This window comes from Vespa crabro, chromosome 13 (assembly GCF_910589235.1).
Source record: "Vespa crabro chromosome 13, iyVesCrab1.2, whole genome shotgun sequence".
Classification (NCBI taxonomy): Eukaryota; Metazoa; Arthropoda; class Insecta; order Hymenoptera; family Vespidae; genus Vespa; species Vespa crabro.
Window position 1 is genome coordinate 3,278,023 of NC_060967.1, and position 12,313 is coordinate 3,290,335.

At 36.1% G+C, this 12,313-nt stretch overlaps 1 long non-coding RNA gene across 1 annotated transcript; it reads left to right on the top strand.

Moving 5' to 3' along the window:
* The first annotated feature begins 7,332 nt into the window (after positions 1–7,332).
* LOC124428595 lies at positions 7,333–12,001 on the top strand. Its single transcript, XR_006943223.1, has 3 exons — positions 7,333–8,811; positions 8,995–9,196; positions 11,764–12,001. It is a non-coding gene; the product is annotated as an uncharacterized LOC124428595 (long non-coding RNA).
* The last annotated feature ends 312 nt before the right edge of the window (positions 12,002–12,313 follow it).

The window sequence follows — 12,313 nt, forward strand, 5'->3', positions numbered from 1 at the left end:
ATAAAGCAAGTCCCCGACCTATCCTCCTGTCTCCTCCACCATCTCCTCACCACCTCCTCTTCTCTTCTTCGTTTCTTCCTCCTCTTTATCCTTCTCTTGCTTCGGCATTCCCGCGGGCCGAAAACGCTGAGTGGAGCCAGTCTCATGGATCCAGTCCCATGGATCCAGTCCGTGAGCCACAGAACCCTCCCCACTTCCCTTTTCTCTCCGTCATTTCGTCGTCGAGCCGTTCGCCAGCTTTAGCTGCCTTCCATTCCATCCTCTTCTTCTTCTTCTCTCTTCTCCTCCTTCTTCTCTTCCTCTTTCTTCTTCTTCTTCTTCTTCTTCTTCTTCTTCTTCTTCTTCTTCTTCTTCTTCTTCTTCTTCTTCTTCTTCTTTTTCTTCTTATTTTACTTGTGCCACGTTCATTTCTATGCCATGCATTAACATATTGAAACTTTTTCTTCAAAAATTTATAGTTTTGTTTTTATGATTCTTAAGTTTGAAGCATTTGTAACTCTCTCTCTCTCTCTCTCTCTCTCTCTCTCTCTCTCTTTTCTTCTTTTTCTTTTTCTTTTTTCTTTCTTTTGTTTTTAATTCATTATCAGCCATATCAAAGTTAGATTATTTCTATAACATATTGCCAATAACATTGTATAACTTTTTTTCTTTTTTCTTTTCATGTAGATCGATTTCGTCAATGGTCAAACATTTCTAGACCATAATAATTCCAATGAATTCGATTTCCCGTTAAATTTAATGAATACATCGAAATGCCAAACGAAAGGATACATAAAATACAAGAAAGACGATATCGAAGGAGAAACGATCGAATTCTTAGGGGACTTTTGGCAGGCAGTGTACGAACACGTGAGCAGAAGAGAAGAGAAGAGAAGAGAAGAAAAGAGAAGAGAAGAGAAGAGAAGAGAAGAGAAGTGAAGAGAAGAGAAGAGAGTGGAGAGGAGAGAGTGAAAGAAGTAGAGGAGAGAGGGGAGATGGAGAAAAAGGAAAAGAAAAAGACGAGACGAGGCGCACCGTCGGCGTTCGTTGGTTGGGTGAGGTCAGTGGCGAGCATTCGCGAGTTGGACCGGGCCTTCGTTTCCTTTCCTCGCGTACACACATATATAATCACACAGGCCCACATATATACGCACACATATATTATAGAAATGCAATGTGCATAGGTACACGTTCTTCCGTAGCTTCGTTTTCGTTTGAAAGGTGTGGTTGTAAGGCAGGCGTACGCGCTGAACATGATGTACGTCTCTTTGTAGGTAACAGTAGTGTATGTATGTGTGTACGTGCGTGTTTTTGTGCGAGTGGTGCGTCCGCTCGCGACACACGCTGCCGGTTTCGCAGTGTGTTCGCCAGGAGAGGTGCATCGCCCTCCGTCGCTGCGTCAAGGCCAGCGAAAATACTCGCTCGGTTCGTTCTTCCCTCTCTCCCTCTCTCTCTCTCTCTCTCTCTCTCTCTCTCTCTCTCTCTCTCTCTCTCTCTCTCTCTCTCTGCACTCTGCCTTGGTACTCTTGGTCAGTGCAGCAACCGCCGAAAGGCTCCCTCTCTTCTCTTTTCTCCTCTCCTCTCCTCTCCTCTCCTCTCCTCTCCTCTCCTCGCCTCTCCACACTTCCTCCCTGTTGCTCTTTCCTTTGCTTCGTTCTGCTATTAGGTTCAACGATGCTGGAATTTTCGTCTTTGCTACGTATCCACATAATTTCGTGTATTCTAGATGAAAAATGTATTTGTCTTTATCGACGAGTTCCGTTTATTTGAAGGATATATCATTATTTTTATATGACTTGATTTAATACTCGAAATAATGATTTAAAAGGAAGACATAATTATTTCCGATATTGTTATCTAATAATGTCGTAAAATTGTTTGTCGTTGTAGTTTGTTTATTAAAGAAAAAAAAAAAAAAAAAAAAAAGAAAAAAAGGTAAAAAAAAAAGAAATGAAAAAAAAGAGAAATGTTAACTTTTCGATAGAGCTAATATCGTACAAAGCAACTGTTGTTGTCATCGTCATATGAAAAAAGTAACTCTGCGAGTCGTAGAATCGAATCGATAAGGATCAGATCGCGGGACAAAATGGAACGATGGCGCGTGCTTGTAAATTTATAACGAGCTTCCATGCGAGGCCTCGATGTTAAAATGGTTGTGGTAGTTCGTCGAAAGAGGAGAAAAAAATGGCAGGTGCTCGTACGGTTTGTAAAATTCAGCTATCGCAAGCTTCGAGCTCATTATGGTGGCGAGCTATCGGCGGAGCATCTCTACTAGCTCAGGTCCGTGTTCCTTTGGCTCTCTCATGGAACAGGTGGTGTTCCCGGGAGTGGCACGAATTATTGTAGAACATCGGCTCGCGGCCAGAGTTAACGTTGAAGCGGCGATATTACGGCTCCGCTGGCAATAAGTGCGAAGTGTTTATGGGTTACGAGCGATAAACCCTATGCAAACTTAAAGCTCGCTCCTGGTATACTTATGTACGCCATAAAATATTAACTCGCAACAAACTAATTAAGTCGACGTAAACTATCGACTTGCACCAGATGAAACTCGATCTTTACAAATTACTTTCTTCAATTCGTACCTTCTTTTCTTTTCTTTCTGTGTGTTTTTCTTTTTTTCTATTTTTTTTTTGTTTTTTTTTTGTTTCAGTAACATCAACCATCCATATTCTTAAATAAATAAATCAGTTTTCAAGATCAACCATATCTTAGGCAACTATGTGAGTTTTTTTTTTTTCCTTTCAAAATTTACCTTTCGTTGTTACAAACTGTTTTGAAATACATTTTACGAGCTTTTAGGGACTCTTGGTTCTTATTTATAAATAATCAGAGCAGAGATTGGAAGACGAAATCTGAAGAATGAATAAGAATATTTCAATTTAATTTTGATCATTTTTACATAATCTTCAAATATATACATATCTATCTGTAAAAATTATTCTCTTAGAAATTAATTCCTAAGTCCTATTCGCAATATTTTAAATTAATTTCCTTAAAAGATAGTTCGTTTGTATTGGATTTAAAAATTAAATCACTTTACTCAGGAACGATCTTTTTGTTATTTCTTTTTCTTTTCTTTTTTTTTTACAGAAAAAAAGAAAAGTTATATCCAATAAGACATCTAAAGAAGATATAATTTATTTGCGGATCACAGAATTGCCGAGTCGGAGATAAAGTCGTTTTCCCAGGTGAAGGGAGGCAAGGGAAAACCCGTCCTCTCGAAGCGAATTTCGTGTCGGACACGCTTTGGTACCTACGTATGTATGCTTTGAGCCACTCGGAAATGGTCGTAACCTCCATTAACTCGCGTAACACCCACGCGGCAGCTTCTCGCAGTGGCAGGGAGTTCCACATATTCGAAAGTGCAAGAGACTTCTTGCTTTCGACTCGAAGATCTCTATTATCGCTTGGTGTTTCACCGAACGAATGAGATAGAAGGAGAAAGAGAAACTGAAAGAGAAAAGATACAGCGAAAGAGAGAGAGAGAGAGAGAGAGAGAGAGAGAGAGAGAGCCAGAGAGAAAGAGAGAGAGAGAGAGAGAAGATGACTTGGTGGGGGAAAAAGATGGAGCGAACCGAACGAAGAAGAGATAGATAGATAGAGAGAGAGAGAGAGAGAGAGAGAGAGGGAGAGAAAGAGAGAGAAATAGAGGGAGGGAAGGAGGAGGAAGAAAAGAGGGACGATTCTCCAAGCGTAGGTTCATTCGCTCTACGCTTCGAGATTATGCAACGGCAAAGTTTTAGTGGGTCGTATAGTTACGCCATTGGGACACCAGCCTGTCCCGCTTATGCTGGACTCTGCGGCAGCTTTGCTTTACTACTCACGAATAAACTTCATCGAACGCGAACGTACGATTCTTCATGATTTCACGTAAATTGATTCTTATTCTTGATCGATCTTATTTCTTCGTCAGACGTCTTTTCCTTTTTATTTTTAAAAAGGAAAATTAATGTAAACGTCCGCGAGATCGACCATTGGAATTTTTACGATACATTCGTACACATCAATAGAATGTTTTATAATATGTTGATATTTTTATAAAAAAAAAAAAAAAACAAACAAATTCACGTGGCTTTGATCGTGTTTTAAAATCCTTTTCTATGGAAAACTCGAATAACCTTCGTGTCATTCGAGCAACGAATAAAATCCGTCTATTTCTGTATCGCACGACGTTATCTAGTTACGGAACACAGCCGTTCCTTTATTCGAAGACAGGCTGGTGTCGAGCGAAACAGTGGCGACATTCGCGTAGAGACTTCACGGATGGTGCTGGTGCCAATTTGCTTGACCTTGCGCCTCGAGTTGCCGAGCACTTTTGACAGTGTAGCAAAGAGAGTAAGACGAGAGCGCTCGAAAGTAAGACGGACGAGTATGTCGGCGGTTCTTCTTCTTCAAAGGGAAAAAGAAAGAAGACGTGTATTAAGCTTTTTCTTCTTCTTCTTCTTCTTCTTCTTCTTCTTTTTCTTCTTCTTTTTCTTTCTTTTCCCAAGGAGAAGAAATTAAAAAGCTCAAGTTTCTTTTCTCTTGATCGCCGTTAAAAGTTTTTTTTTTAAGACAGATAATTCGTTTAACATAGGTATTATGATGATTTTAAAGATCTTTATTAAATTGATCTTTCGAGCGAAACTGAAATCACTTATACGACGCATTGTGTAGGAGCCGGTTCGTGGAATGCCGATACTAACTGGCGCAGTAGGTAGGCAGAGATAAATAAATAATTCCTATCGAACTCGTTGTATCGCAGTCGCTCAGTATTACTACAGTCGTCTACCTGAACACGAGCGCCCACGTTCGTGTTCTCTTTCAGAAAAGTGAAGAGCAATGTTGATTTTCATTTTCCAACTTTATTGTACGATAATTAACAATATTTTTAAAGCTGATATATTATTATCATTTTTTAATGTAATTATGAATATATTACTTCCTTCCGTTAATATTCGTTATTTATCATAAATAATAATATTATTATTTTGTTAAAATTAATAACAATTGACAATATTTTTACAATGTATCGAAATAATAATTATTATTTTCTAAACTTGGCAAGCTTTTGCAACGATGGAAGGGATGGATAGCAGCGAATTATTAAGATGGCTCGTTCGATTTTATCTGAGCACGAACCGTGTTCGAGACATCGCGTGTATCGAAAAGTCCTACGCTTTTCGAGCGTAGGTCGAGGCACATTGGTAAGGGTAGTAGAGGAGAAAGAGGAGAAAGAGGCAGTAAATGCACTTGCGTTCTTCCTTTTCATCGATTGCAATTCGGTCACGAGGCATTCACAAATGGCCTGTTTTCTTTGTTTAGATTGTTAGAATGATGTTTTTCCACGTTTCTGATATGTTATATTCTGTATCATTATTATTATTATTATTATTATTATTATTATTATTATTGTACGTATTATTATTAAGTATATTAAAAATTTATTAACTTTTCATATCATATACATAGGTACATTATATATTTAGATATACCAAGTCGATCAGATAGTATTATCCAAATTTTCATTATTTCATATTGAAAATATATATTTCATTAAAAACTCTGATATCATTTATCGATCAATTCGAATTAATAAAGAAATCTTCAATTTTATTAGAACGAACAATATATTGATAATTATATATTTATTTCAAAATCAAATTAATATTAGATAAGGATAAGTAGGATTATGACCTAATCAAAAACCTAATCATCTTACTTAACAAAATAGTCCTTCATTTTTAATCGAAATGAAAAAAAAAAAAAAAGAAAAAAAGAAAAATAAGTTCAAAGATAGTAGACAAAGGACGAAGCTCGAGCGTATCCACTCGTTTAATGACGCGCTGTGGTGAGCCCGAGCATTGTCCGAAGTCCGCTTATAAATCCATGCTGGGCGCGCTTTAATCCTTGCACGCTTTAGTCCGTGTGCGTGTCACGTGCACTCGCGCGTTGAAAGCGCGAGCGCGCGACAATACGTTTCGCGGTAGCGGCATATACGCGGATTTATCGACGTTGTTGCTCGGTGCTGGTAATAAGGACAATATGAGAGAGGAGAGAAAGAGAGAGAGAGAGAAAGAGAAAGAGAGAGAGAGAGAGAAACAGAGAGAGAACTAGGAGATAAGGGACCACCACGTGTAACACTCTGTACGTTCACGATCCGAATTCCACCTCTGAAAAGCTTCTAACTTTCGACATTGTTAACGTTGGATAACGATTTTCTCTCTCTCTCTCTCTCTCTCTCTCTTTCTCTTTCTCTTTCTCTTTCTCTCTCTCTCTCTCTCTCTCTCTCTCTCTCTCTCTCTTTCTGTTTCGCTCTTGCTCTCGCTCTCGTTTTCGCTCTTGCTCCTGCTCTCCCTTTCTCTCTCTCTCTCTCTCTCTCTCTCTCTCTCTCTCTCTCTCTCTCTCTCTCTCTCTCTCTCGTATTAGCGATGATACGTATTTATTCCGAATTACGCGTACACGCTCGAAATAGGCTTTTCGTTTGTTTCACCATTTAAATGCCTTGGGATTTTAACGCCACTATGCAAAGGATATTCTCTTTCTCTCGCTCTAATCTGTTTGTTCAGTCTTTATTTAGCTGATGTGGTCATTTAATGATGCGAACGTATTTGAAAATATATATATATATATATATATTCAATCAAGTTTATATAAGAGTAAATAATTTGAATCGGCTAAATTGTTACATCAAGTTTTTAATGAGAATTTGAAATATTTTTGAAGATGACATATGTACGTACGTACGAATCTTTGTTACGAATAATGAGTTTATTAATAAATAGATTTATTAAATATTCTTGATATAATTACGATTGTATAAATTTTGCGGAAGTAAAAAACAATGAAGATAAAAAGGAATAAGTTTCCTGTTAATAATTTAAATTTAGGAGACAGAATCATCGAGATTATTCATGGCTATTCGAGATCGAGTACCTACCGAATCGAGACTTGGTAGATCGTTAGGCCCGCCCACGACCTTCGAGTCGAGCCAAAGGGCGGCCTCGAGATTTCTTTTTCATTTATTTGAAAGTTTCACAACGGCAAACATTCGATTTTCGAGAGAGATCAGCCTCTCTCGAGGTCAAATCGACTCGTCCGAGTAGTCACGGGATGACCAAACGAAAATAAGCCTTTTACGAGGTAGCTAAGTGACTCTTTCAAGGACTCAGAATTCCTTGAAAACCGATAAGACCAAATAATCCTTCTAACTATACCTTCGCGAGTTTTTAACGATTCGTTCAAAGTGTGAAATATTTTGGACCATTAAAAAAAAAAAAAAAAAAAAAAAAAGAAGGAAAAAAGAAAAAAAAAGTAAGACAAAGGAGAAAGCCTCGTATCTTCTTTTTTTTTATTTTTTTTTTTTCTTTTTTTTTTTTCTTTAATACAAATATATCGATCTCAAGATTTTATTTTGAAATAATAGAAAGTTTATGACAAAAGAAATCGAATGAGAAACTTTTTAAACCTCGTGGGACCTAACTTAAAACTCTCAAAAGTCCAGTTGAAATTTTTCCTATATACTATCTCACTTCCCATCATTCACTTCTATATCTTCTCGTCAGTCATCGTTATAAGCACGGCACTTTACGAATAGATGGGGAGACATACGTCTCGACATTTATTTATATTCATACTTAGGTAAATTTATATCGTCCCGTAAAAGGTAGATCGCGAAAGTGCATGTCTCGATAATGATATATCGTTTCGTTATTATACAAGATGAAGACAAATTTATAGATGAAGATTGTGGAAGACAAATTTCGTTTGTTGTTATTCGAAAAGAAACATACGAATGCGTCATCGGTCGAAGTCGAATAAACGGCCGGTCATTGAACCGTCGGTGATTCTTGCCAATAAAGCGGACCCGAGAAGTGTGCTCGCTCTAATTTCGATCAATTAATACGAGACCGAGGCCACTCGACGAAACTCTTGACTTCTGTCTTCTAAAATCCATATGTAATCCAAACGAAATAGTATTCGAAATTAAATATTATGAGTTTTATTTAGGAGATTATTTAGAAAAATCATTACGAGCTTGACAGATTTATAATTATACTTTTATTTATTTATCGTGGCGTTTATCATCGCTAATGAGTTATTTATCTTTTTCTTTTTTTTTTTTTCTTTTTAGATCGTTTCATTTGAGAAATTTACACTGACAATTTTTTAAAGAACATAAATATAATATTTGTATTTTCTAAAACATTGTCTCTACGCGCGATATAAAATTGAGAAGTAAAAGGATATAGATTCGTAAGAATCGTCGATAATTCTTCTTATCGATCATTCTACACCGGATGCAGATTTATAAGCCTTTCAGATTACGCGAGCCCCTCGTCGTCGGTGCATCGATGCAACGGTCCTTCCTTCTCCCCTCTCTTCCCCCTTCTCTCTCTTTCTCTCTTTCTCTCTCTCAATCTCTATGACGGTTTATCAATCTGTCGTTGCCCCTCTCCTCAACTCCTCTCGTGTTCTTCGTACTCGTGGCTCGTGCAGTTTTGTAATTTCAACCTCATTTTTGCGCATCGCTATCGCACCGTGCAAACACGATAAAGTGACTTTATCAGACGCAACCCACGAAAGAGAGAGAGAGAGAAAAAAAAGAAAGAGAAAGAGGAAAAGAGAGAGAGAGAGAGAGAGAGAGAGAGAGAACGCGAGCTTATCGGCGTGCTTTATTTTTTCAGGCCACTCAAGCATTTTCGCAAGAGTCTGTTGCACCTCCGTGCCGTCTGAGTTGGCGGGACTCGCGGAAAAAAAAAGAATGAAAATAAAAGAAGTGTCGCAATAGCCTCGTCACGGCCCACGAGTCGTTTATTTTCCACGCCTTTTCGCGTTTGCTCTTTTCCGGTAATTCGAAATATAATATAATCTTTCGTTTATATCTATTACGTGAAAATTTTATATTTGGGAATATATTCGTGCTTCTTACTTTTTTTTTTTTTTTTGATCAGATTGTCTCTGTTATCAAATATTTGATAAAATTTGATCTATTTTTATTTAATCATTTTATTTTGTTACTTAACCATTCAGCCCTGAAACTAAATTATACAGTGTAACGAAAAAAAAAAAAAGAAAGATAATTTGACAAAAATCTCTTGATTCTAATGTACAAAGATCCAATTAAAATGAAAAACAAAATTTCGAATATAACTCGTACGAAGGAGTCATTTGAAACGATACTGGCAATAAACATTAAGTATTAAGTGAAAAGGAAATTACTCGTCTCAAACAAGTAAGTCAAATTTCAGGTTTTAGCAAGACACAGTAGTAGTTGAATTCAAAAGCAAGAGATTCGTAATTAGCTTTCACTCGTAAATACCTCTCCTTCTTAGTTTCTTTCGGATGTGTGTCTGTAAAAAAACGCGACCAGTGTTGCACGATACGCAGATACGTACGATAATATGTGGTCAGGCCGAAGCAGACTTTCTGAGAAAGCTCGCTTCGTTGATTCTCATAATCGGCGTTGAAGAGGAAAACGAAACGCGTTCGTAATTACAGCTGATCGCAAACGGTCGTCTTGTATAAACGTATCTTTGCACCTGGCAATGAGTTTCTCGACTTCTCGTGTTACGATACAAATCAAAATACTTATAGTACTTTGACTTATGTACATGTAACGTATATGCAATAAGACAATTTTTTTCGTATAAAGAAAAATTTAAAAAAAAAAAAAAAAGAAAACAACGTTTATTATATAATTATTCTATTATTTTCACAATATTAATATTATTATATCTAGATAAATATAAATTTATATTATGCGCGTATATTTAATAATTTTTTTTAATTATTTATATTTGTCCGATAATGTATCAATAACTGTCATATAAATATAAATTGTTTTAATTATACTTTTAATAGAAACATAATAAATGAAGCATAATTTTTCTCTCCAAAGAGGAAATGCAGTATTTACATACATCTCTACAAGATATTGGCGATCTCATGAAAAGTCGAGTTTTACGTAACAAGATGGACGCGACGGTTTCCGTGTGCCTTTCACGCGGCAAGGCCGCAGAAGCACGTCGAGGTTCCGTGGGACCGTAAGGGCGCGTTTACGAGCGCCCGATTTTGCATCTCTCTTTCTCCTTCATCTTTTCTTTATCTTCTCTCTCCATTCTTACTTAGTAATACGCACCTATGTCCCCAATGACGTGTCCAACGCGTCAAACTCCCTTTTTGTTATTCATATTTTTCCGAATATAATTATGAAATATATGTTTTACGTAAGAATACTTGTTCTTACTGTGTATGGAAAAAGAAAATCGTTTCTTTCACGAAAAGAAACGTATAATGAAAGAAAACGCATTAAAAACGCCTGATGACACTTCCGTTATAATAAAATGTCTCGATTTTTAAGTTTTCTTTTTCAAATCAAATCACTTACATTTTAATGTAACTATATAGCTCTAGAGAAAATTAACATTCCAAAACACGAAATAATATTAAAGTGTCCCATAAGTTTTTTCCGTGCCACATTATGTATGACCTCGAACCAGCTATGTTAGTAAACATGTAGGTTTATCTATTGTCCGTTTATGGCATCGATTTCAGTCGTCTCATAGCTCTTTCAAAGTACGTTTCGTTGGTGACAAAGTCTCTTTTAAAATCTTTTTCTACGCCTTTCAATATGGATAGCCAAAAGAAGCATTTGCGGTATGTTATACTTCATTGCTTTAAAAAAGGTAATAGTGCAAAGGACACTGTAGACGAGATTTGTACCGTTTATGGGAGTGGTACTACGACTATTAGAACCGTTCGCAATTAGTTTAAGAAATTTAGAACTGGCAATTTTGATTTTGAAAGATGAAGATCACAGCGGACACCCAGCAACGACGGATACGGACCTCGTCAGAAGTATACTCGCTGAAAATCCGTGAGATAGTGGATACCATTAATATTCCCAGGACAACGGTACATAATCATTTAATCAAGATGAGATATGTGAATCGGTATGAAGTTTGGGTTTCATGCCAATTGACAGCCGACCGACTTTATGAACCGCGTTTCTACGTGCGATTTACTTTTTCAGTAACATGAAAAAAATCCTTTTTTAAAGAGGCTTGTCACTGGAGACGAGACTTAGATTTTATATCAAAATGTGCATCGAAAATACACTTGGTCTAAGGAAAATCGAGCTTCAATTGTTGCGAAGCTAGGACTTTATCCGAAAAAAGTTCTTTTGTGCATTTGATGAGACTGGAAAGGTGTAGTGTACCAGGAGCTTCTTCCACAAGATGAAATCTGATCAATTCTGCAAAATATTGCAATCAACTCGATAAATTGAAAGCTGCCATAGTCGAAAAATGACCAGAATTGGTTAACCGACGAGGTACCGTTTTTCATCATGACAATGCAAGACCGCATGTTGCGTTGCCCATAAGACAAAAACTCTTACAGTTTGATTGTGACGTTCTACCTCATCCTTCGTACTCCCTAGACCTTGCCCAATATTACTTGTTTCTCTCGTTAAAAAATTCTCTCCGTGATAAATGTCCCAAATCCGAAAGCGAAATAAAAATGCATTGTTATGATGAATATTTTGCAAGTAAGTTTCAACAATTTTGAAAAAAGTGCATAATGAGGCTTCCTGAGAGATGGAAAAAAGTAATAGAACAGAACGGTTCATGTATAACACAGTAAATCAATCTTAAACAACAAATATTATCTATTGATTTCGCATCAAAAACAAAAACGAAAAAACTTATGGGACACCCTAATATTTTATCTTCATGAGTACACTAACTTATTTTCCGACATAACTTTACTTAAAGTAATAATTGTTTTTGTAAATTACAGGATCCTATTTCAGCAGTATAATCAGTTTTTAACAAACAGTGGATGAGGATTCGACTACTCTAGAAAAAAAATATACCGAAGGCAGAAGAAAGAAATTACGTTACGATATCTATATATATATACATAATCACTTATTATAATTCATATATAAATATCATATTAAGATTAGTAAAATTATAGATTCATAATCTATTTTTAATTATTACATAGTATATACACAGTTATACTAAAAGTTATATATTCAGTTATACTAAAATACTATATATATATATATATTTACATCCATATAATAACTTTTATATAAATGTAATCTATGTATTTATGTAAATGTAATTTAAAAATAATACAAATAATAGTATTAATAATTATAAATTAAATTGAAAACAGTATTATTTATTTATTTTCTGATTCTTGCGCATTCTTAATTCATCCTAATCTTCTGCTATTACTATCTACTGTAGTACGATTTGTTCAGAGTTTCACATTATGAACCAGCGAATATTTTCGAATTTAATGTCAGGATTACATGATGTGCAAAGAGGTTACAAAT